The sequence below is a fragment of the Vulpes vulpes genome, chromosome 16, assembly GCF_048418805.1.
Source record: "Vulpes vulpes isolate BD-2025 chromosome 16, VulVul3, whole genome shotgun sequence".
Lineage (NCBI taxonomy): Eukaryota > Metazoa > Chordata > Mammalia > Carnivora > Canidae > Vulpes > Vulpes vulpes.
Window position 1 is genome coordinate 64,305,210 of NC_132795.1, and position 24,439 is coordinate 64,329,648.

General features: G+C 39.1%; 1 pseudogene; it reads right to left on the reverse strand.

Annotated features, from left to right (window-relative positions):
* Positions 1 to 276: 276 nt before the first annotated feature.
* On the reverse strand, positions 277 to 23,906 carry LOC112915367 (casein kinase II subunit alpha pseudogene; annotated as a pseudogene).
* Between the last annotated feature and the right edge of the window lie 533 nt (positions 23,907 to 24,439).

Below are 24,439 nucleotides of genomic sequence, written 5' to 3' on the forward strand. Positions count from 1 at the left end.
TACCCAGTGCTCATCCCATCAAGTGCCACCTCAGTGCCCATCACCCAGTCACCCCATCCCCCCACCCACTTCCCCTTCCACTATCCCTTGATTGTTTCCCAGAATTAGGAGTCTCTCACGTTTTGTCACCCTCTCTAATTTTTCCCACTCATTTTTTATCTTTTCCCCTATAAGGTGCTTTTGAAGTATTTCATCCCTCCCTACCAGGCAAAAGCTGCATGGAGAAAAGAATGGGCTCTCTACCTCAGTTTAGGGATCAGGAACCAGAGGGCACCATTACTGCTGGGCATGAGTGCCAGGAGTAGGCATTCCAGGGGGATTGGCAGCCATAGTCACTGGTGAGCACACTAGAGGTCCGAGGGGGTGAAGCAGCTGGCACTAAAGAAATCCATGATGTCACATTGGCACTGCTGACAGATGTACTGCACCCATCCATTGTAGACGAGCCCATTCATATGCTAGATGAGCCCATTCAAGCCTAGTCCTTCACAACAGCATGGAGATAGGAGTGATCTATGGCCTGTCTTGTGTTAAGCGGTGACTGAAGGCAGATTGCCAAAGCCTGTCCAGAAAATCGAAGACCTCAGGGCTGACAAGCTGCTGGTTTGCATTGTGGTCAAACTGTTCCCATTGCTTACAGGAGCATCTGCCCAGGATATCATTGAAAAGTGGGTCTAATTCCATGTTATATTTGTCAGTGTAGTCATACGACATATATAATCTTCTGACCCCAGAACCGAGGCTATGTTCACTGACTGAATGTAATTTCCACTGTCAGTGGAAAAATGGCTCCTTCCAGAAGATCATGCTTGCCACATACAACCCAAGCTCTACCTATCCAACCTCTGTAGAATCATACATCTGATAGTCTACAGTAGCTCAAGACCTCTGAAGTATCAGAAAGCAGTTTGGATGTTATATTCTTGAGCAGGATGGTAAAACTCAGCCAATCCAGAGTCTGTTAGCCATAGCTTTCTGTGCTCATGACCAGTCATGACATGAAGGGGCTTCACTTCCCATGAAGTATTGTCTTACGCTGTGACAATACTCCAGGGCCTTCAGGATCTCATACACGTAAACCAAGTATCATTGTCTGTTAACAGTGGTACAGTGGCTTGAAGTCTGTGTTATTCATGTGTTCAAAAACTGAAGTGGGCTTTGTGATACAGAATCTTTCACAATGCCTGCCAGTGAGGTGATGTTGGGATCACCTCATAAATTCTTCAAAATTTTTATTTCACACTTGATTTTCTTTGTCTTTATTGGGTTGAGAAGTTTAACAACCTTTTCATTATTTGTAATGTCAATGTTGGCATGGGTCCAACGTGTCAGACAGGATGGCCAACAAAGCTGGATTTGACATTTGGATATCTGGCAGCCCCCAGGTTCCAAAGCCTTGGTAGGCAGACCTGGTTTCACATCTGTTTTCTTCACACTGCAAGGAAAGTGGCAGCATTGATTCTGGAACCTTAGCTTTGAACCTCAGTTAAGTTAACTTCCTTCTATCCCCAAATCATTCTTTTTACTAGTAGACTTGTTTTTTGTTTTTTGTTGTTTTTTTGTTAAGATTTTATTTATTCACTTGAGAGAGAGAGAGAGAGAGAGAGCGCACAAGCTGGGGGAGTGGCAGTCAGAAGGATAGGGAGAAGCAGTTTCTCCCTGAACTGGGAGCCCAATGTGGGGCTCAAGCCCTGGACCTGAAGATCATGACCTGAGCTGAAGGCAGACACTGAAGCATCTAAACCACTCAGGCGCCCCGTGGTAGACCTGTTTTAAGAAAACTAATTCACATATAAGCAAACAAGCAAACAAATAACATTTGTGGGAATTTATTTTCTCTCTTGTTAAATAATAATACCTGCATATAACCTTGATTTTGACTTCTGGGTTTCAAAGTCTAAAATATTTACTTCTGACTCTTTATTGAAACAGTTGTTTTAAATCCCTAGTGTAATACCTCTTTTAAGATGAGGCATTTTCTGTATATTTGTGAAAAATCACTGCATTTTTGCACTGTTTGCAGTTAATATGCCTTGCACAATCAAAGTACCTTGAGTAGAAACCATATATATATATAATTTTTTCCTTCCTCGGTGCAACCTGTTACTTTTTTGAGGGTCCAAATGGTTCATATGCACCAGGAATTGATATTATTAACTTATACTTGAAAGCATAATTAATAATTTTGACTATGAAAGTACAAATAGTTTTAACAATGACTTCTACCTTGTAAAAGTCAGTGGTGGTTTTTGAGACTCCTTTTGGACAAAATACCAATCCTTCCTTTGTTCTTTCCTGGAAGCCATTTGTTCCATGACAACTGCTCTGTTTTCCTCCTGCCTTTCTGACGGTATCTCCTCAGGCCTGTTTCTTAATTCTCCACCTTTATTAAATCTTCAAACGTTAAAGTTACTCCAGCCTTAGTCATTAACTCCTTTCCCCCTCCACAATCTCCTTTGTTTTTCTCAATCATTCCCAAAGGCTTCAGCTACTATTTGATAATTCCCAGGTAATTATCTCCTTTCTAGATTCTCCCTCACAGATCCAGACTACCCAGGAGCTTTTCCAGAGTTCCAGATACTTAGTAAGCCCCGTGATCAGGAAGATACACTGATCCTTCAACCTAGCATATCCACACTGAGCTTGTGATCGTTCACTTCCCAAACTGACTTCCTTCCTGGTTCTTATCTCAGTGGAAGTTCCCCTTAGACACCCAGTTGTGCAAATCACATACTTGGGCATTGCTCCCTCAGCCAGTCAAGGCCCATCACCTATAGCTCAAATCAGGTGTACCATTTCCACTGATGGTTATCTATGACCATGAAGTGTGGTGACCAGTTGTCCTCGTGTACCCAGGACAGAGGAGGTTCCCAACACTTGGGCCTCTCAGCCTTAAAATCAGATGGTCTTGGGAGACTGGTCCCCATTTCCTTGAGATAGAGAGGTTTCTGGGGATGTAGTACTCTCAGTTGTGAAATTGGGAAAATCTAAGACAAACTGGGGTAAGTTGTTCACCTTAGTTTTTGGACTAAGTAGTTTAAGTTCTTGAATACCCCACCCCTCTTTCTTTTGTTCTCCCAGTTCCTTTCTATGACTGTGTCATCCTGCTTGCTACCTCAGGGCCTTTATTTGTGCTCTTTTTGTTGCTCTTCCTTTTCCTGTAAATTATCTCTTCCCAACCATCAGATTTGAGCTAAATATTATTTCCTCAGAGACGTTTCCCTGATATCCTAGACTAAGGCAGATGTCCCTGTGATATTCTTGCTTATTATTTGTGCACTTTTTAGAATAGTAATTAAGTTATTCAGTGTGTGTGTCTCTCTGGTGGAGAACACTTAGAGGGGGGCAACATGCACATGTGCTTCTTCAACCTGATACCCAGCGCTTGGCACAGTGCCTGCCACAAAGTAAGTATGCATGAGTTATATGTTGAATGAATGTCTTCTTTTACCATCCTATGATTATAATGTCTATTTCCACAGTCACAGTAGTTCCACAGCAAAATGCTCAGGTAGCCCTATTTTCTGTAACTTATATATTTAATCAAATCATGTTGCAAATTCCTAGAACAATTGACCCCTCCCTTTGTTTGCATTACAATTCCCTTTCAGCCAATTAAACTGACTGAATGACACAATCCTCCTTTCCAAAGGTTAAATTCTGGGGAAAATGATGGGCACAACCATCTGTAACCATATGAGCTACTATCCGTTAAGTAGCCTCCATTTGTATCCTGTGTATATTTCAAGAAGTCTGAAAAATAGACCCACTCTATCACATATCACCAAATGAGTAATTTTAGTAAGGATACCACGGACTCATGAAGAAGAGGAATCGCCCTGCAAGCCTCATAATGGGAACTGAAGGAACTACTCCAAGGGATGGCTCTTGATGTCATTTTTCCACCTCTTTTACCTCTCACTGTGGCCTCCAAAATGGTCCTGTCTTGCTCCAGGATAATTCAGGCCCTTCTTATGCTCTGCATACCTCCCACAACAAAGCGAAACCCCAACTCAGGCCTATAAGTCAGTTTCCTGTGCCTTAAGCGCAACCTTGAGAGGTCTTGTTTCATTTCCTTTCCACATCGCTTCTTTTCAGGAAACTATATTTTTCCATCCATAATACATAAGCCCATAAGGAGTCTTAAGGCAGTAATTATATAATTAGAAAAGACAACAAATATTTATCAAGGAAAGACAGATGAAAACTTGGCTTATTATTATTATTATTATTATTATTATTAGGGAAAAAAAACCAACAAGGGAAATTGTACTAAAGTTTTGGTCAATAGGGGGCTAGTAACAATTCTCTCCCAAGGAGGCTCTCCCCTCATAAGCACAGAGTGCTTTACCACATGCTGCTCAACTGAACCCAGGCATAACCCTGCGCAATGGGGCAGACACAGAGAGGTGGTTCTGTGGATGAATCCAGACTTTTTGTCATCAGTTTTGCCTCAGAGGTCTCAGCTAGAAAGAACTGGCTGCAGGTTCTCTGGACCCCACTGAGCTAATGGGGCAAAGAGAGGCAGAGGAGCCACCAAACATGCAAAAACTACAAAAATATGAGCAGAGCAAAAGTCAGTATAGCACCTTCCAGGAAAGTCCCGCGCACAGAGAAACACACTGTCATGGGTCAACTGACATCACAATGCCACACATTCTACTCTAGTTATCTTTGCTGCTTTCTCTGTTGACTAAAACTAGCCAGTCTTGGAAGAATCCTAGAGCCCAACAATATCAGGGATGGAAGAGAACTGACAAATCATCTGGCTCCTCTCCTTCACTCATTAAATAATAATAAAACTCAAGCTTAGAGGGATTTGTGCCACTTGCTAAAAGGAAAGTCACTCAGTTACTTGAATATAATGAAAACAACAGTCCTTCCAGTTGCCAGCTAATTGAGATCCAATCTTCAATGCTACTCAATAAGAAATTTCCCCTAACATATATGGATTTGTAGTCTAGAAAATCAACACGATCCATGGTGTCCATTTTTTAAAACAAAAATCAGAGCAAAATGAGTTTTAAAATGAAGAGTTGATTAAAAATAGACTTAGCGGAAATAGTTGTAGTCATTACTCTGCTGTGAATGGCTTGGAAACTTAAAGTGATTTTTAATCATTTATTTCTTTCCCAAAAGTTTTATGTTCATCTTTAAATAAACAGCAGGATTTAATCAGTGGAGTTGGATGAGCAATTTCTCTCTTGAGAATTAGCACAGTATTGAAACTCATTGGGTTTCATAGTTTCCAAACACAGCCTGTTTCAGTGGCCCTTGTATTTCTAGATATTCCTCTAAGTAATTGTGGATAGCCATATGTTGGTCACAAGTCACACTACTAAAGTCAGAAGTGAAATATATTGACATCCCATTTAAAGTATAGGGGAGCATATTGACCCCAGGAGATATGGTATCACAGAGCTCTGATCTTTTTACACAGCTGCTCTCCTGAAACTGTTTCATATGGGGCAGCCATTCAGGAGCCCCCTGGGAGGTGAGCAACAAATCAAATTCATTTAGCATGGGAAGACAGTTTATATTAAGCACCCATTTTATGCAGGAATAGCTTTTCTTTCTTAAAGACTTCAAGGCTTTTTTAACAGTTCCAATCCTTATCATTGTCTCTCTCAACACTATGCCGGGCACGGAGCAAGGCCGTAATACATATGAACTATTTGATCAGAGACCTACAACTTAGTGTGTTTTATTTATTTATTTATTTTTAAAGGTATTTTTATTTATTTATTTATGATAGTCACACAGAGAGAGAGAGAGAGAGAGAGAGAGGCAGAGACATAGGCAGAGGGAGAAGCAGGCTCCATGCACCGGGAGCCCGATGTGGGATTCGATCCCGGGTCTCCAGGATCGCGCCCTGGGCCAAAGGCAGGCGCTAAACCGCTGCGCCACCCAGGGATCCCACTTAGTGTGTTTTAGACTTTACATACCTTCTCTTGTTCCATCTTTATATTAGTCCTGAGGTAGAACAGAAAAGGTGTTGTCATCACTGTGTTATAAATGAAGATGTGCATGTAGAGAGATTGGGCATCTATGCTGAGGTTCAGAGATGCATGCATGCAGGGGTCCTAATCTCTCTCTATTATTGTCACAATATCAGTTAAAGGGAAATGGTAGGGGGTCTCACTTTCTATTAATTGTGTGGGTGATGAGTGGGTAAAATGGTTAGCAAAAACTGAGAAAAGTGTCTATACTGTTTCATACTTCCTTTCTCAGAGACAAGAGTGTCTGCGGACTGTGGTGTCACCAGTGATGCTGGGCCATATATTTCCTGGCTATTCTAGAAGCATCTATGCTAGCTTGGCTCAGAAGCCTCGGTGTCAGGGTTCTAGGTTACCAGGTATCACATCAGGAAATGAAGACAGATATTCCAAACAAACAACTGGACTTCATGTCTCTAAAGATTTCTTCAGTTTCAACATCTTATGGCCTCCATACTTTTTTTCCTTCACACATGGCCTCAGACACCTGGATGTCACCTGCTTGTCTCCAGGGCTAAGAACAAGGTCTTTTGGCTTCAAGGTCAGTGCCATTTCAAAATCCTACAAATAGTGTGCTGGAGTATAGTTTAGTAATTGAGTTTGAACCTGGATTTGAAGCAAACTCTGCCACTTACCAGATTTGTGAATAGAGGCACGTTACTTATCTTCTCTAAAGCTTCCATTTTTTATACTTAAAATATGAAATGATGGTTGTTGAGAAAATTAAATGAAAAATGTGAAATATGTTGTGCACATATAGAAAATTTATAAGTGGTAGCCATGATGGCTATTAGTGCAATTGTTAATATTGCTATTCCTGACTTATGTTCAGAAGAGGGAGCACATGCCTAAAATTCCCTGAAAACTTGCGGAACATAAATTTGATGGAAAGTTTGAAGTTGGCCCTCTTTAACAGAGATGACAAAAATCAATTAATCAACATTGTTCTCCCTCAGCCCCAATCAGTGCTGCCACAAGGGTGAAATAAGTTATAGGTGGAACTCAAGAGACAGAAAGAGAGAGAGAGAGAGACCCTAAAACCCAGTATAGTGTCTGGCACAGTCCAGCCCACCCCTCCAAATCAAATCTGCACACTTTTCCATCTTGTGTGTGTGGAGGCTGACTTCTTTGCATTGTATTAACCTAGCTTCCTTACTCACTGTAAACAAGTGAATGATGAGACAGCACCCATATCAGGCCCTGATAGGGAAAACTCAGGAAGATGACATCAGTAGGACCAGTATGGATGCTCATTTTCCATCCTTTCTTGAGCAATACTTGGAAGTCTAGCAGGGTTGGATGTTGTAATAAAACCTTGGGTTGTGGCATTTTTAGCTGCATGATTAGGGAAACACAGATCTATTCAGATGCACAATATGCCGAACACTTTGACTCTGGTGTTTGCCTTTCAGCTGAGTGTTTGCGTGTGTTAGAGGAGCACCAGCTTTGGGAGCCCAAGCCATGAGGTTATCCAGGAAATGTGGTCTTAAACACTGGGCTCTAGCAGCTTTCCATGGAACTTAGAAGGTGACCTGCTATATTGCTTGGAGATCAGTCTGCATGGATCACTCTTGGACAAATTACCTTTACCTTTTACTTGTCAATTTTTCGTTGTGTTTGTACCAGTGAGAGGCTGCAGAGGGGACAGAGAGGAGGGGGCATATTGTCCCACCTCTCTGGGGCATCTTGAGTCTGGTCATGGCCTGCCTTCTTGCACTCAGCTCTCCCATGGTGACAACCTGTGGCATCTCAGCCCTTTCTCTTGCCCCTTAGGACCTACAGTTGATGCTAGTTCTGGTGACTTTCACCACCTTCTTCTTAGGCTCCTCTGAACCCACACTGTAGGAACTAATCCTGACACTGAACTTCTTGTATTTGCTCATGGGAGTGACCATCTGTTTCCTGCTACAACCTTTCCTGGCACACCATGGAAAAATGTCTTATTTATTTAAGATGTGAACATTGCTCGTTTTAGTCACTTGGATCCATATAGGTCTCTCTAAACCATCACAATTTCTCAATATTTTCAAATGCATCTTTTACTCTAAAGAGAAAAATATAAGAAGGAAAGTGAACTCATGTTACAAAGACAAATGACTAAAAATACTTTCCTTTGTCCTATTTCACTATCTTACAAGTGATTGAAAAAAACAAGTGTTATTGGAATTCCATAGCTTGCTGTGTAATCAAAGCAAATGTAGAAATAGGAAAGTTCCGTTATTAGAGAAAAATTTCTCAAATGGTTCTGCTGCTCAAAATGACTCATTTAGACATGTCACAGTTCTTTGTTTTTGTACCACACTCTAAGCAAGTACAAATAAAAATAGCCAAGGAGGAAGCTTACGTATAAGCTCTGGTACTAGGGTTTTTCCATGGGAAATTGATTTATTCTTCACAAGTCTATAAATTCAATTTATCCCCATGACTTCCTGTATTGATACAAATGTCATGGATCCAGGGAAGGCTTAAGCAGAGATGTCTGGAAAATATTTCCCATTTTTCTTTCTCAATTAGATGACCTAAAATTGCATTACAGACTACTCTGCTCTGAAAGACCATAAATATATCTAATACCCACTGTCTGGAGAAATATAAAATTGTGCAGGCATCTGCCCTCTCGACCCTGGCTTGTAATTTTCTCACGTCTTCCAGTGAAGCCAGTTTTCCTCATAGTCGTTGTTAGCTAAGAGCTGAAGAGACTGCCCCTGGCTGCCTATTTTTATTTTACATTGCTGAAGAAGTGGTTGATTTTCTTACGTACACTCATATATAAATAATAAAGTTTTAACTTGGTTCACCAAGCTTACGATAACTGGGTTTTAAAGCTGATTTTGGAAAAATCATTTATCACTCATTCATTCAATTCATTGTTAGGAACTTTCTGTGAACATACTAGCCCTTCTTAACATGACTGCAGAGGAAATTAAATAAGACAAAGTAAAAATGTATAATTCATCTCTGAACATTTGAGAATGTGCCAAATACTGTGGTTTGTGCTGTGTTGGGAAATGAGTGACACAAAAAGAATTAAAAGCTGTGTCTCCATCTGGAGGGGTGTGGTATCCTGTTGGAGAATGAAGGGGTAGAATCAATAAAATGCTACTAATCAAAATTCTGGCTTTGTTCCAGTGAACACATGAAATATTTTTCAGTGAACTTGTTATTTAAAATTTTGGTACTTTTCCACTGTCAGTTGGAACAATTGCTTATTCAGCACCCTGGACAGAAGGCTAGTTTTAGTCAGTATTTTTATGTGTTGGTCATCTTCAGCCTGTCAGAAGACTCTACCTGGCCTAACAGAAGCTTGTTCCCAGTAGAACTGCTAGCACATTTTGATGAGTACATCACCTCTCATTGGTGTTTACTGGGGGGAGTAGTCTACAAGGGTCTTTGAAAGTAGACAGGAGAACATACATCTAAGAGCACAGGTTCTAGAAACAGATATCCTGAGTGTAAAAGCTGCTTTTGACAAGTGACTTAAATTTTCTGGGATTCAGTTTCTGTGTAGGAAAAGTGTAAATAATAACAGGACCTATGCTAGAGCTTGTAAAGCATTTAATATGACCATGAAAAATAATCACCGAGTATCAGCTATTAACTATTGTTATCAGTACTTTCTGAGGCTGTAGGACCCTAAAGACTGGTCTATGTCTAAACAGGTGACTGGTAAACTGACAAATTACCTGAAAAAGCACATTGGTGCTATTAATTTTTTCATTTTATATACATTGAAATATTTCTAGAAAGTACTTTGAATACTTAGTCTTATTTAAGATAAAAATATACTTATCTTTGTATAATCAAAAAGAAAATTATAATATTCTGCTCAGTGAGTCAGTACAGAGAAAAAAACTAGAGAGACAGTAATCTAGAATGGGAGCCTCTAAAGAAATGCTCATGGGACCTGACATAAAGTGGCTTAGGCAGGGAGGTGATGAGGGCTCTAGTCATGCCCTATAACATGATGTCCATGAGGGAATGACAAATAAAAATTGAGAAAAATCAATACTGTCCCTTAGTAGTTACTCCTAAAATACATTATTTTCAGTGAACTCTTATTTGATTAAAGATTAATAATTTTAACTATATTCTTTTAAAAAAAGATCTTATTTATTTTTTTGGGAGAAAGAGAACACAAGCAGAGGGAGAAGCAGACTCCCCACTGAGCAGGGAGCCTGAAGTGGTGAAGCGGGGCTCAATCCCAGGACCCTGGGATCATGACCTGAGCTGAAGGCAGATGTTTAACCAACTTTGCCTGAGCTGAAGGCAGGTGCCCCTAACTAGATATTTTCAATAAAATAAAATGCCAATGCTTCCCATTCATTCATCCAAAAAATGTACTAAGAACATACATGAGGCACAGTGGATGCAAAAATTAATAAACTGTGTCTTCCATGACCGTGCAATGCAGGAAGGAGAGACATAACATGGATATGTAGGTCAAAGGTTGGTCTCCAATGAGGAGCTTTAGAGGAATGTGCAATATATTAATGTATAACTAGAAAATAAAAACAATTTAAATAAATTATGTAAATTACTCAAAATATGTTTTGATACTGGTATTTTCATTTGGTTCATATGTCCAGCTGTTGCATGTTATGGGATTTATAATACATCCTCTGTGCTATGTATCGATGTATTGTACCGTGTATGCTTGTAATATGTATGTGCCTAATAAAGCATTTTTGTGCCTTCTGTTGCCTACCTTTGGCTAAAATAACCTTCACAACATGGATGAGGCTTACAGTAGCTTCCTGCAAGAAAGCTGCAGTCTGAGGATAGTACCAAAACTTCCAGGAAAGCTGCAAAAGGAAAGAGAGAGTGATAACACCACCCCACCCCTATTCCTAGTGGAATATTTCATCAGCCTCAATATGGATAAAAACTGTGACAATCTAGCAACTTCTTCAAGAATTAGATTGAAAGGAATTCTAAATAACCAGAAAGACTGATATGTATATTTATATCCAATATTATTGTCAGTGAATCTCATCTCAAGTGTGTATTCGGTCTTGAGATTTTCATGAATGATAGAAGTGTAGATTTACTATTTATAAATATATTACGTTGATAATGTGTGTTCCAAATTTCTTAATGATAGAGGCATGTGATCAACAGTTTGGAGACTTCTGGATTTATGTGTTATAATTCCAGGGGAGCAGCCAGGGGACACAGGCTTTATTTTCAATATTCTTTTAATCTGCCTTTTCTAAAAAATATTTTCCCCATTTTATTTTATGTTAGTTTATTTTTAATTCAAGTATAGTTGACATACAATGTTATAGTAGTTTCAGATGTACAATATAGTGATTTGACAATTCTATACATTACTTGGTGCTCACCATGATGACAATTGACACCATCTGACACGATACAACAATATTATAGTATTATTGACCATCTTCCCTATGCTGTACTTTTCATTCCCACAACTTATCAATTTTATAACTGAACGTTTGTATTTCTTAATCTCCTTCACCTGTTTTGCCCATCCCTCCACCCTCTGAAGAGATATTATTCTAAAGAACGCATCCAGATGGCAAACAGACACATGAAAATATGCTCAACATCACTTATCATCAGGGAAATGCAAATAAAAACCACAATGAGATAACACTTCACACCCATTGGAATGGCTAGTATAAAAAAGGAAATAACAAGTGTTGGCAAGGATGTGGAGTAAAGGAAACCCTTGTTCACTGTTGGTAGGAATCAAACTGATGCAGCCACTATGGAAAGCAGTATGGAAGATCCTCAAAATATTAAAAGTAACTATCATATGATCCAACAATTCCACTTCTGGGTATGTATCCAAGGAAAATGAAAACACGAATTCTAAAATATATGTGCACCCCTATGTTTATTGCAGCATTATTTACAATAGCCAAGATCAGGAAGCATCCTAGTGGTCTATCAATAGATGAATGGATAAAGAAGATGGTGCATATATCTATATTAATAATATATATTATGTACATAAGCAATATATTATATATATATTATATATATATAATGGAATATTACTCAGTATTCATTAGGTAGGTTTAAACAGCTTTACCCTCCTTATATACCTCATTCCATTTGTACACTGAGAGGTTTTCTTTGTGGTAGATGTGGAAGGACTATTCCAAAGTATCCCATCCAGGTGTGGAGATGCATTTTACTTCTTAGAGATGATACATTACTATTAATTATGGTGTACTGCTCATTGTACAGTTGACACTGCTATTGTCAAAAGATTTAAAAAGTACTGCCCTTGAAAAATAGAAGTTTTCAGATTTTATATTCTATTTTTTGTATTTAGACCTTACTGTTAATGTAGAAATGTACTGTAATGTACTGTTAATGTAGAAATTCTAAAGATACTTGGAAAATGCATTTTGAAATTTCTGAATAAAAGTATCTTTTTAAATATAAATGATTTATTAAATTTTGGTACACTTGTTTTTGAGAGCTTGTCTCTCTCTCTCTCTCTTTTTTTTTTTTTTGGTTTGGTAATAGCACAGGGACACTCTTGTCTTTTTGTTTTGATAGCATTTGTCATTCTCAAAGCATTTTATGCACAGCATCTTGCTTGGCCTCATAGCTGAACAGAGGAAGGTAAAGGGCTCTGAAATGAGGTTGACTGGATTGCCAGTTCTGGTTCTTACCAGTGGGAGCCCAGTCTGTGAGCAGCAACCAACTCCCAGGCTCACTTCCCTCGTCCATCGACAGTGAAGACCCAGTCCTACTCCAGGAAGGCTTCAAGGATCAGATGTTCTCATATCTATGAATTACCACTCATTAGAAATTATTTAAGGAGTGTTGTTATCTCTTCTCCCTGCAACCTGGCTGGACTGGTGTGCATGAAGAGGGCCTGTCTGCCCAGACAGTGTAAGAGGCTAAGCCACAGGTAGTTTAAAAATGACTTAGGAATAACAGAAGCCAAAGACATTGAAAATATCTGCATGATGTATTCATTTTAATCTTCCCCTCCCCACTTTGAATAGAGTGCATGCTTATTGTATAAAATATGGAAATTAGAGAAAATGTTAAGGAGTAAAAATCACCCACTACCCAAAGGCTTTCACTATTAACATTGTAGTGTTTGATCACACTGTGCATAAATGTGTTCTGCCATTTTGTTGAATATTATAACATAAAAGTAGTCAATTTTGAATATATATAATGTATATATATTTGAATATATAATAAATATTAATTTTCCAACTGTATTAATTATTTAACCTGCATTTATCATGCAGACAAACCATTTTAAATACTGGTGGAATGTCCCTTTCTTTGTCTAAGTTTTTCTCATGTATTCTTTTAAAAAGATTTCCCAGAAATGGAATTACTAGGTCAAAGGATATGGATATCAGCCACAGAATTTCAAGCTTACTTATGATAATTTGGAAGTGGCCTCTTTGGTTTCAAATACCAGCATTTCAAGGAAGATATGAATCTATAATTTAGTATTTCAACTGGGTTTATCATTTTTTAATCATTTGTGCACAAATAATTTTAATCATCCTTAGGGACAGCATTTTTTTTTTCCTGTTCCTTTTAACCAACTCTTTAAAAAAAATTAAATGTACAAGTAATCAGCATCCAGGAACAAAATTACTTTACTCTGATTTTCAATAGCTGAGTAGGTATCCTATATATACAGAAGGGGAACATGTTAGCTGAAACTTACTAAATGTTGTGAGTAACCAATCTATAGTAGTTACTTTGTTATATTAAATACTTCTCAGGGGTGCCTGGCTGGCTCCGTTGGTAGAGTGTTTGACTCTTGATTTTGTGGTTATATGGTCAAGCCCCATGCTGGGTGTAGAGATTGTTTAAAATATATTTCTCTACTCACTCTGTGTCAGTAAATCATTTGTGAATTGAGTACAACATAAGGCAGAATTTAAGTGGCCTTTGCATTAGAAATAAAAATATCGACAAGTGAAAAAATAGTTTTGTTTTAGCAGGTGTATTACTGAAATGGGCATTGAGGTTAATTCAAAATAGGAGGCAGGATTCTATATTCAGTTAGTGTGGAGTGGGGTTTGAAAACAGACTTCAGGACTGTATGTCATTGCTAAGTAAATATTCATTGTTGTTCTCAAATCTAGCTTTCCCACCTATTCGATAGTGACAAGATCTAAATGCTAAGAAGTTGGATGTAGAAAGCTCTGTTCTGAGGCATTAGGTACATTTTTTCTTTTTTTTTTTACTTTTTTTTTAATTTTTTATTTATTTATGATAGTCACAGAGAGAGAGAGAGAGAGAGGGGCAGAGACACAGGCAGAGGGAGAAGCAGGCTCCATGCACCGGGAGCCTGATTTGGGATTCGATCCCGGGTCTCCAGGATCGCGCCCTGGGCCAAAGGCAGGCGCCAAACCGCTGCGCCACCCAGGGATCCCTATTTTTTTTTCTTTTTTCTTTTTTTAAATTTTTTCTTTTTTTTTTTTTTTAAAGATTTTATTTATTTATTCATGAGAGACACAGAGAGTGAGAGGCAGAGATATAGGTAGAGAGAGAAGCAGGCTCCATACAGGGAGCCCCATGTGGGACTCAATCCTGGGACTCCAGGATCACACCGTGGGCTGAAGGCAGACGCTCAACCACTGAACCACCCAGGCATCCCGCATTTTTTCAATCTTCAAAACAGTCATATGAGAAGGAAATGTTTTCATCCTCGCCCCACTTCACATGGGGAAAACAAACAGAGCCCTCCAGGACTCCTGCAGGGCTGTAGCTGGGGAGGTTAGGACTAGACGGGCCATCCTGCCTCGCCCTCTGCTCCTCATGTTTAATTCTGCTCACCAGCTGCATGTTACTTACCCCATCAGAGCTTCCCTTTGCTCATTATAAAATGGAAGTGATAATAGATATTCTGGGGATGTTGGCTATTTGGAAGTAGAAGTGAAAAAGCTATGTGCTCCAGTGTGCTATAAAAGGTTAGTATCGTTGCCTAACTTTCTAATTAGTAAAATTAATAATAAACCTGTTTTATAACACCAATTTCTTTTCTCCAGTAACTAATACAATGTGGTCTGTTAAAGAGCTGCCCTCTTGCTTCTTTTGATTTTGTCAACTTTCCCTGAGTGTGCTCAATGGTGTATGATAGCCATATATGAGCTGTGGAGCTAGATGGAGTTTGGGAGATGCTAAGTCCAGTGAAAACCTTCAAATTATAAAAGAAGGGGGAAACACACAGCAGTTAAGTTCACTAAGTCATCATGGGTGACTAGAGAAGTACAGGGACATATGTACAACTGCTTGCAGACAACCATATCCTCCCAGCCTCACTCCAACTTTACTTCATGGAATCAGTTGTTCCTTAGGCCTGGTCCCATTGTTTACTTTTGGGCCTGTTTCCCAGGTCTTTACTGATTTTAGAAAGTTCTACATCCTGGGAAATCCTTCTTAGGAGGCCAAATGGGACTGTTGGTCACTGTGAGACATGGCGCTTTGGCTTCAGTCTCCTTTCTGGGAGCTTGTCTGGTGGAGCTAGACTTTATTAGCTGCAGAAAGTGGATGAGTAACGTAAGAAAAGCAAAAGTCAAACAAGTTGTGTACAGACTTGTTATAAAATAGATGCCAGTCCAGTGTCTAAGAGTCACAGTGTTATTCTTTTCTCTGACAAACTAACTACAGAACAATTACAGGCAGGATTTTACCAAACTCTGCTATCGGGTGTAATCTTAACTAAACCATCCGATGATTAAAGATAGACCACAAGTAATTTCCATCCACACCATACAGCCAAATCCCAAAGTTATCTACCAACTGAATTCATAAGGCACCTGTTGTGAAGAAAACCCACATGTATGGTATCCTGTGGTACCTCAGACCTCCAGTGTGCTAGGGTGGCTTTCCATCCCTAAACCAGATTATTCCAGAAAGACAGTTTCCAACCTGACCTCTACAGCTATAGCTATAAATATCAGGGCTTCCTTCCTACACACTAATATTAATGTACAGACAGCCTTCCTTAGAAGCTCCGGGGAAGTCAAGATAAACAAGAAGAGCCGCACTTTAATAATAATAATTGTACCTACCTATTGGGCTCTGACAATCCCCATGCTTTCATAAACCAATGGAATTACTTTTAATCCAGTTTTTCTTTAAAAAAAATGTTAGATGACATACAAAGTTAGACCAAATCAAGCAAAAAATTTCCAAAGACTTAATGTTGAGAATCCTTTTGGAAAACACATGGATCCTGTAAGCACAACCTCATTTTGGGGGGATTTTCGTACCATAGAGAGGCTCAATTAGGCTGTAGATGGTCCTTCTTGTTTTTAGAAGTAAGATGCTGTTTCAGATCAACCTCAGTGCACGGGTGGGGGCGGGGAGGGGGCGCGGCAGGAAAATTTGCCAAGTTTCTGAAAAACAATTTATGGAGCTCTGGAATGATTTTCTCCTGTTATAATCATATTCTCTAAATTCTGAGGCCAATTTAACTGGTATAGGAAATGTGATAGGTTGTGCCTGAGGCCACTGTGGGTTTTAATCAGGTGGATGTAGCATCTGGAGCCAGCTTCTGGGTGAAGCAGTTGCATCTCCAAGCCCTACCACCCTGGCTTCCTGGACTCACTGGTGCTGAGATCACCCAATGCAGGTGCTCTCTTTGAAAACCCGCCTATTCTGTTTTTGACAGACTTCAGGTTCACAGATCTCATTGGGTAGCTTCTAACATTTCCTAGCAAGTCCTGAACTGGGACTGAATCGCCTTCTACCTCCCCAAACTTTGGCCTGCAAAACCCTTGCTAACTAACACAACACTCACAATGGCTGGCCTCCGAATGCTTTGGCATGGTGCTCTGCAGAGTGACAGGTGCCCTATCTGATCCAGCAGCAAGCACTCAGTTGCCATCCTGGCTCCCTGGCAGCCCTCGTTAATTTCCCTGGTGTCCATAGCTTATTGCTGGGGATGTGGCTGTTCCTGAATCTTTGGTGCTAGACATCAGAGCCTATAAAGAGGAACAACAGGAAGATGTGAGGGTAGGTTTCTAACATTGTAGGGAAGACCAGAAGACGAAGATTTACATGATCACCGTGTGTAAAAGTAATAAAATAGCAAGAACCCTTTGCAACCTCTTTCTCTTCAGTCAGCCATACTCAGAGTCAGCCCTTTCACGAACTGACCCCAGCTAGGCTCTCTCTCTTCATCAGATTCCAAGGAGAAGGCATAAACATTGACATTGCTAAGTCAGCTTGGAGCGGTGGGGAGGACACACTTGTTTTTCTCACATCCCAATGGTTAAAAAAAAGGAGCCAGAGAAGACAAGATGGAACAATGAAAAGCACATGGCATTTGTTGGAATATTTGTTTACTGCTAATTTGTGGTTCAATTTGGTTTTTGATAGACTTTTTTTTTAACTATCACAAAAACGCATTATGATAGAAAATAGACATCAGCAACAGCTGCCACAAAGTACCTGCAGTTTGGGGTAACTCAGCCAGACCTTATCTTGCAGTCATTAACCTCCTAGGACCTTCTCATCTCCTGTGGGAAACTGTCAACTTTCTGATCATGTCCAGCTTGTGAAGCATGAATTTCCTCCACATATGTGTTTCTAAATCTCCTTTGATCTTTTAATATGTCTGCTGTGGTTGATTGTGGCTTCTTTCTTGTTAATTTTACATTTGAAAACACGTCGAAAAGCCCAATCTCTTTTCCCCTTTCCTGTCTCCTTGGCCCTATTCCTTTAACATTCCTTCTCTTCTCTCTTTCTCCCACTCGTGTTTGTATATCATCTAGTTTAGAATACCAGGTGAGGGTTTGAATGGAGTAGCCCTGTCCTAGTGCACAGTGAAGGACCAGGACAACAAATATAAGTACCTGCATACCTGCATCTTGTGCCCTCCTTACCCTCACACCTACCACAGTGATCCCCATCCCAAAGATTCTACTCCTCCTACCACTCCATGTCCCAAGCACAAAGTTTCCTGCAGGGATGGCGAGGGAGGGAAGCAATGGCTCAGAGCAGCTGTTACGCTCAGGCGTGAAGGATTCTGCCCTTTTCATGCTATTCTATAAACCTTGTTAAGGGCCACACAAATTGCCATGAGGATTTTTAGTCTGAAAGTTTGACTAGAGGTTTAAGTCTAAAAGTTTGGCTAAGAACCTGCTGCATGTCTACAGCTGTTTCCAAGTACTGGAGCCTCAGAGATTTGAGGGCCTTTCTACAAAGTTATGGGATAAGACTAGTTAGAGATTAAGCTGCACTGTAGGTCTGCTAAAATATGATTGGTAAAGGCTTACTGGGGTTTTCCATTTCTGGTGCTCTAGAAAAAGATATTTTCATAGCTTAAAATGACATAGAAAATTCTGGGCAGCGTGAATCCAGAGCTTCCCCTTTCTTCCAACTGCCCACTCATACCATTCTCTCTAGAGGAAATGTCCAGGTGATCCTGTAGGTTCTCCTTCCACACTCTGAGACTTCTGTAGCATTCCAGGGCCCACTGGGAAACATTCTGAAGTACCTGCCACCTGCTATGTCCCAAGGTGCAGGAAGACACCAAGAGACAGGTAATTACCTCTCCTGGCTGCCTTATATCCCACACCTTCTGGGACATTTAGGGTAGTCAAAGGTGGAGAAGAGGCTAAGTGTGGACTCAGTTTCCCTAGGAGTAAGGACAAGCTGATTTGCCTCTTCAGGGAAGATTCAGATAGTAACTACCCCTTAGGTCTGGGCTGCCCTGGGTCTCTGCTCTGATACCTCTAGATCTAGAAACGTGGCCTTCCCTCCTGGTGCCTGCTTCCCAGTCCTTTGGACTAACCTGTAATTGGACTGGGGGCTTGTCTTTGGGTTTCCTTAAGAAGTTTTCTTCTTAAACTTTCCTCATCTCTTTAAGCTCCTTCTGGACTTTCACCTGCTTGGGATTGCTGCACTGGACTCAGATTTTCTGACATACTTGAAGTATTGGGGCATTCTGGTCACTCCACTGGATGCCTTCCCCTATGTGCAGAGTCCTGAAAATTCTTGATGTTGCTGAGGATCCATTTTACAAACTCTGAAACTGAAGGGGTATCTCTCATACCAGCTCTGGATGACCGTTTTTGGGAATAGGTGGCTTGACTACTCTCTGTGTGGCCTGAGACATTTTAAATAGTGCTTCAGGTTTCTGAGAGAAGTCATTTCCTATCTGTTTGACTAAATTCTACTTGAATTTCCAAATTTAGTGGAAAAAGCATTTGATTTTCACTAATAAGTACGATGTAAGTTTTTCAAAATTCCCTATTGTCAAAGGGATTGAAGAAATTTTCTTCTTCATTGCTGAAAATTTTTATGGTGAAAGGATGATGTCAAATGCTTTATCTTTATGATCTGAAAAGGTCATATGATTTTTCTTCTCTCTTCTCTTTGCCTGATAAGCTTGGTCACAGTATATTACATTCAATTTTTTTTCAAATATTTTATTTATCTGCGAGACAGAGTGTGCATGAGCAGAGAGGAGGGGCAGAGTGAGAAGGAAAGGGACAAGCAGACTCCCCTCTGAGCACAGAGCCCAATGCAGGGCTTGATCCCAAGACCCTAACCATGACCTGAGCTGAAGCTAGATGCTTAACTGACTAAGCCACGCACACACCCTGCACATTGATTATTTTTTGATGGGTTTGATTTTCCAGTACTTTGTTGAATATTTTTTGTCTGTGTTTATTAGGGTTACTGATCATAATTTTCTCTTGTTATAATGACATCATGTGGTTTTGGTATCAGTTTGTGGCTTCAGAATATATGTTGGGTAGTGATACCTCTTCCTCCGTGATCTGAAAGTCTTTGTGTGAGACTGGTAGTATTTTTCCCTTAAATGCTTGATAAAATCTACCAGTGACACTATCTCAGCCTGGAGCTTTCTTCATTGGAATGTTGTTAGTTGCTCACTAGATTTCTTTAACAGATAATGCTGTTAAGGTTTCTATTTCTTTTTTCTGTCAGTTTTGATTCATTGTGTCAAAGAATTTATAAATTTTATATAAGTTTTATAGCTTATTGTCATAATGCATTCATAATATCCCCTTGTTTTTTGTTTAATATCTTTGTGATCTCTGTGATGTCTCTCTTTTTTAATTCCGATAGTAATAATTTGTGTCTCTTTTTCTCTTTTTCTTGGTCAGTTTTTCTAGAGGTTTACCAATGTTACTGATCTTTTTGAAGGACAGAAACAACCAATATTTTTATTTCATTTATTTTCTCTTGTTTATCCACATTCTATTGGATTGATTTTTATTCAATTTTAGTGTTGCCTGTCTTTTGCTGTTTGGGGCTTAATTTCTTAGGTAGAAATTAATTTACTAAGGTAGTAAATTCCTTAATTCCTTAATTTACTAAGGTAGACTTACAAACTGATTTAAAATTCTTCTTCTTTTTATTATATTCATTTAAAGCCATAAATTTATATTTAAACACTTCTTTTGCTATATCCCACAAATACTAATATTTCCATTATCATGGAAATGGATATTTCCATTATAATTCAATTTAAAATACTTTCTAATTTACATATAATTTTTTCTTTGACTTGTGGATTATTTAAAAATTTGTTGCTTGATTTCTAACTGGGGCTTTCGAGAGCTCTCTTTTTAATTTAATTCAGCTGTGGTGACAGTACAGACTCTGTACCATTTTAGTCCTTTGAGATTTATTGGCATTTTGTTTAATAATAGACATTTATATTTTTTAAAAGATTCCAGATAATTCTTATATACAATAAGGGTTGAGAACAATTGGGCCAGTTTATATTAGGGAGTCTTTCTTCATTTAGTAATCTAGGATTTCCTCCCCCCCCCCCTTTTTTTTGTTAGAAAGAATATTTAAATAATGGTTTTTTAGACAGAAGTGGTTTAAGAAACCTAACCCAATGGCAGGTGAGCTTTGCCCCTTTGACACCTGTTTTGCCAGGAGCCCACTAACAGTGCATCAGCTGTCCCTCAGAGGAGGCATAGAGTTATTTGTTCCACGCTTACATGACAGGCTCCAGTTACCTTGATTCATATCTTTTACTGTCCTGACTTATTTCCAAGATGCTTTCAAACAAGAGACAGAAACAGACTTCACTAATAATAATAATAAAAAAAAGCTATTAAGCTTTTCTACATTGCAGACATGTGGCTTGTGCTTTTAATAAAAGAGGAGAACTTAATGAGCTTGATTCATTTAGTAGCCTCACCGGGTGACAGATCATCTGCAGAATATATTAATTGGGTGTATCAAAGAGTAAAGGAATGAATATTGATATTATTAAAGACCTTGTATCAAAATAACTTCCACTGCCAAGTCATAAAAATATGACACTGGAAGGAGATGATTTGTACATAGATCAAATCCATCTCAGGTGCTTGTAATGTGCAGTTCCTCTTTGCTTGCATTATTTGGAAGTTAACTCTGCTAAAACATCTATTTTGGCAGGAAAGTCATTGACAGTCCCAGTGTAGTCCTCTCTTTGACAGAGAATGTGGGGAGAAACATCTCACCAGAGCTTCTGAATTAGTGTGAGATGACCTCTTAGGTCCTGTTCAGTGGGAGACTTTGTGATTCCTAAAATGATCCTTGAGTTATTTTCATGGTTCTGCTTTGTTTGTGCAGGATTCTCAATGGTTGGGCTCTTTGTCTTTCCCTTACTTGTCCTGATTCTCCAATGAACCCATTTCATTACGTGCCTACAGGAACAGCCTGCAGAAGTTGGGAAAGTTGATAGCTAACAGATGTGTTAGTTGAAAGGAACTGTTTTTCTTTTCTTGTTCCAGGCATAGTTCAACATTTTATTTTTAATTTGAACACAAACATTGCAAAGTAGATATTCTGATATATACTTTTACAGATAAGGAAACAGGAAACCAAGGCTTAAGAAAATTAAAGATCATCTGCAAAGTTTATCTGATTCTCACGTCTGTATTTTTTTCCACATTGCTCTTAAAGTAATACATATGACTCTCAGGAATTCTCTTAGTGGCCATGAAGGACCATTCATCTGAAGGTTCTCTCTAGCAGTCTTTGTACCACTCTGGATTTTTTTTAAGGCTTTACTTATTTGACAGAGAGAGAGAGAGAGAGAGAGAGAGAGAGAGAGAAAGTGCACAAGCAGAGAAAGCAGCAGAGGGCAAGGGAGAAGCAGGCTCTCTGCTGAGCAGGGAGCCCAATGTGAGTCTCCAGCCCAGGACCCCAGGATCATGATCTGACCTGAAGGCAGACCCCAGGATCATATACTGACCTGAAGGCAGATGCTTAACTGACTGAGCCATCCAGGTGCCTCTGTATCATCATGAATTTTAAATTCTAGGTTGGGGACTGGAATTCATAGAGATTGAGAGGTAGTGAAGTTGTATACACATACATAATATATATGTTGTAATATACAACATGGTTATATAATATATATGTTGTATATGTTTGTATACATAACTATGTTATATATAGTATGTGTATTATGTTAATATATACAAATGATGAGAGGAAGATTTATATAATCTAATAACTGTATTCTTGAAGAAATACAATTTTTTAAAATTGAGTTTTTAACAATGCTTATTTTTATTTTACCTGGGGCAAATTTTAAGTGGTTTGTTCTAGAAATGTCTGTTGATTCAGGAATGGTAGAATTGGTAGAAATGATAGAAATATCTAATGTCTGTTGATTCAGGGATGATATTTCAAATAAAGAACAGCATCTCTAGTCTCAAACAAAATACAATGAAAACCAAAACAAACAAAAATATTTTAGTGGCTGAAAATGGTTTAATGTGTTATGTTCTTTGACAACATTTTCAAATGGGGAATTTCAGTAACTTCAAATAAAGCAGAGATTTCAGATGACCAGACAAAGCCTGCAAGGGAGATCTATTTGGACAAAGATAGACTTGGGCACAAGACAATTTGAAATGACCACGTTATGGGCAGCCTGAGAAGAAAAGCAAACCAAGCCCAAATAGGACAGGGCCCGGGGACCTGAACTGGGCTACAGCTGTATTTGGTAAAGTGTGATTCAGGGTCAAGTCTATTTCAGATCATAAATGATGTGGTGGAATGGAGAGAAGTGTATTTCAGGGCAAGAAAGGCCCTACCATGTCACATGATGGAGATACTAGCATTTCCCCATAGCAGAAAATAGTCCCAGGGCACCAAGCAGGCCACTGGAACTTGTTTCCAGTCTTTAGGACATTGGGGCTGAAGCTGAGCCTGATAATACCTCCTGTGATGGCCAAGAGTGGCCATCAAGTGGGGTGGGCTGCAGTGAGATGGATTCACAAACCAAGACTACCTTCCCCTTGGATACAGAAATTGACTGCTAAGCTCGGCTACTCCCTGGCTACCCAGGGTCCATTCCATAGGACTAAATGAATAGAAGGTGAAGATGAATTCCCATATCTCACATAACCATTTAAATTTTGTGTGTAACCATGCCAGGTGAATACTTCAGTTTCTTCTAAAGGTTTATTTGTTTACTGGCTCTAATTTGTTTATTTATTTGGTCTGATTTTGGTAGTGATTGATGTGTTCATTGTTCTCTACAAGGATTTCTCATGTAATTTTTCCAAGGGCAAGGATTTGTCAGAATATCCCTTATTTCTTTTATATATGGTGATAAACAGGTGCATAAAAACAGTTTTTGAATAATAGGTCATCTTCCTTCAGGGTGGGACATTGGATAATAAATACTGGAGGGAGTCTGCTATAGCTAACAGGGTCTATAAACAGTTTCCCATGATCATCTACAGTCTGTCATGGTTAATGCATGCTTTTTAGATATCACCTTGCTCTAGGACAGTGGCCCTCATATTTAGTGTACATGCCATTACCTAGAGATATTAAAACTCACATTTCTGGCCACTCATCCAGAATTTCTGGTTCAGTCTCGAATAGGGCATATCTAATAAATTCCATAGAGGTGCTGATACTGCTGGTCAGGAGACCCACTTTGAGAACCATTGCTTTAGGGAGTAAGCTCAGCATATGAGATAATAGGAAGTTGAGATTGGCTAGCAAATGATTGAAAAACTGACATAGAAACTTCTTGGGCTTCTTTTCTTAAGAAGTTATGTATTCATTATTAAGTTCTTATAATTAAGGTATGTAATTGTTCCATATGAAATGGATGACTTGCCCTTTAGTAACTGATAAGGATGGATGATTAATTGTTAATTCAGTCTGAAACATGTAATGCTATTAGCAACAGCCTGCCCTACTCTTCACTACCCTGCATTTAGGACAATCTCTTCTGAATAGAGGTAATCCTAAGTAATATATGACCAATATTAATGAAAGATGTGGCTATAATTTAGGACAGTCAGCAGTGCATCCAACCAGAAGTAATTATCTGTATTAATTCTACTGGGTAGCATCAACTGGGGTAGAGGAGTCCAACTACAAAGAGCACCCCTGAATTTCCTCCAGCCTTTTTGCCTCTCTGTGTCACTATTTGCCTATCTGTATCAATCTGCTTGGCAACTATAACAAAATAT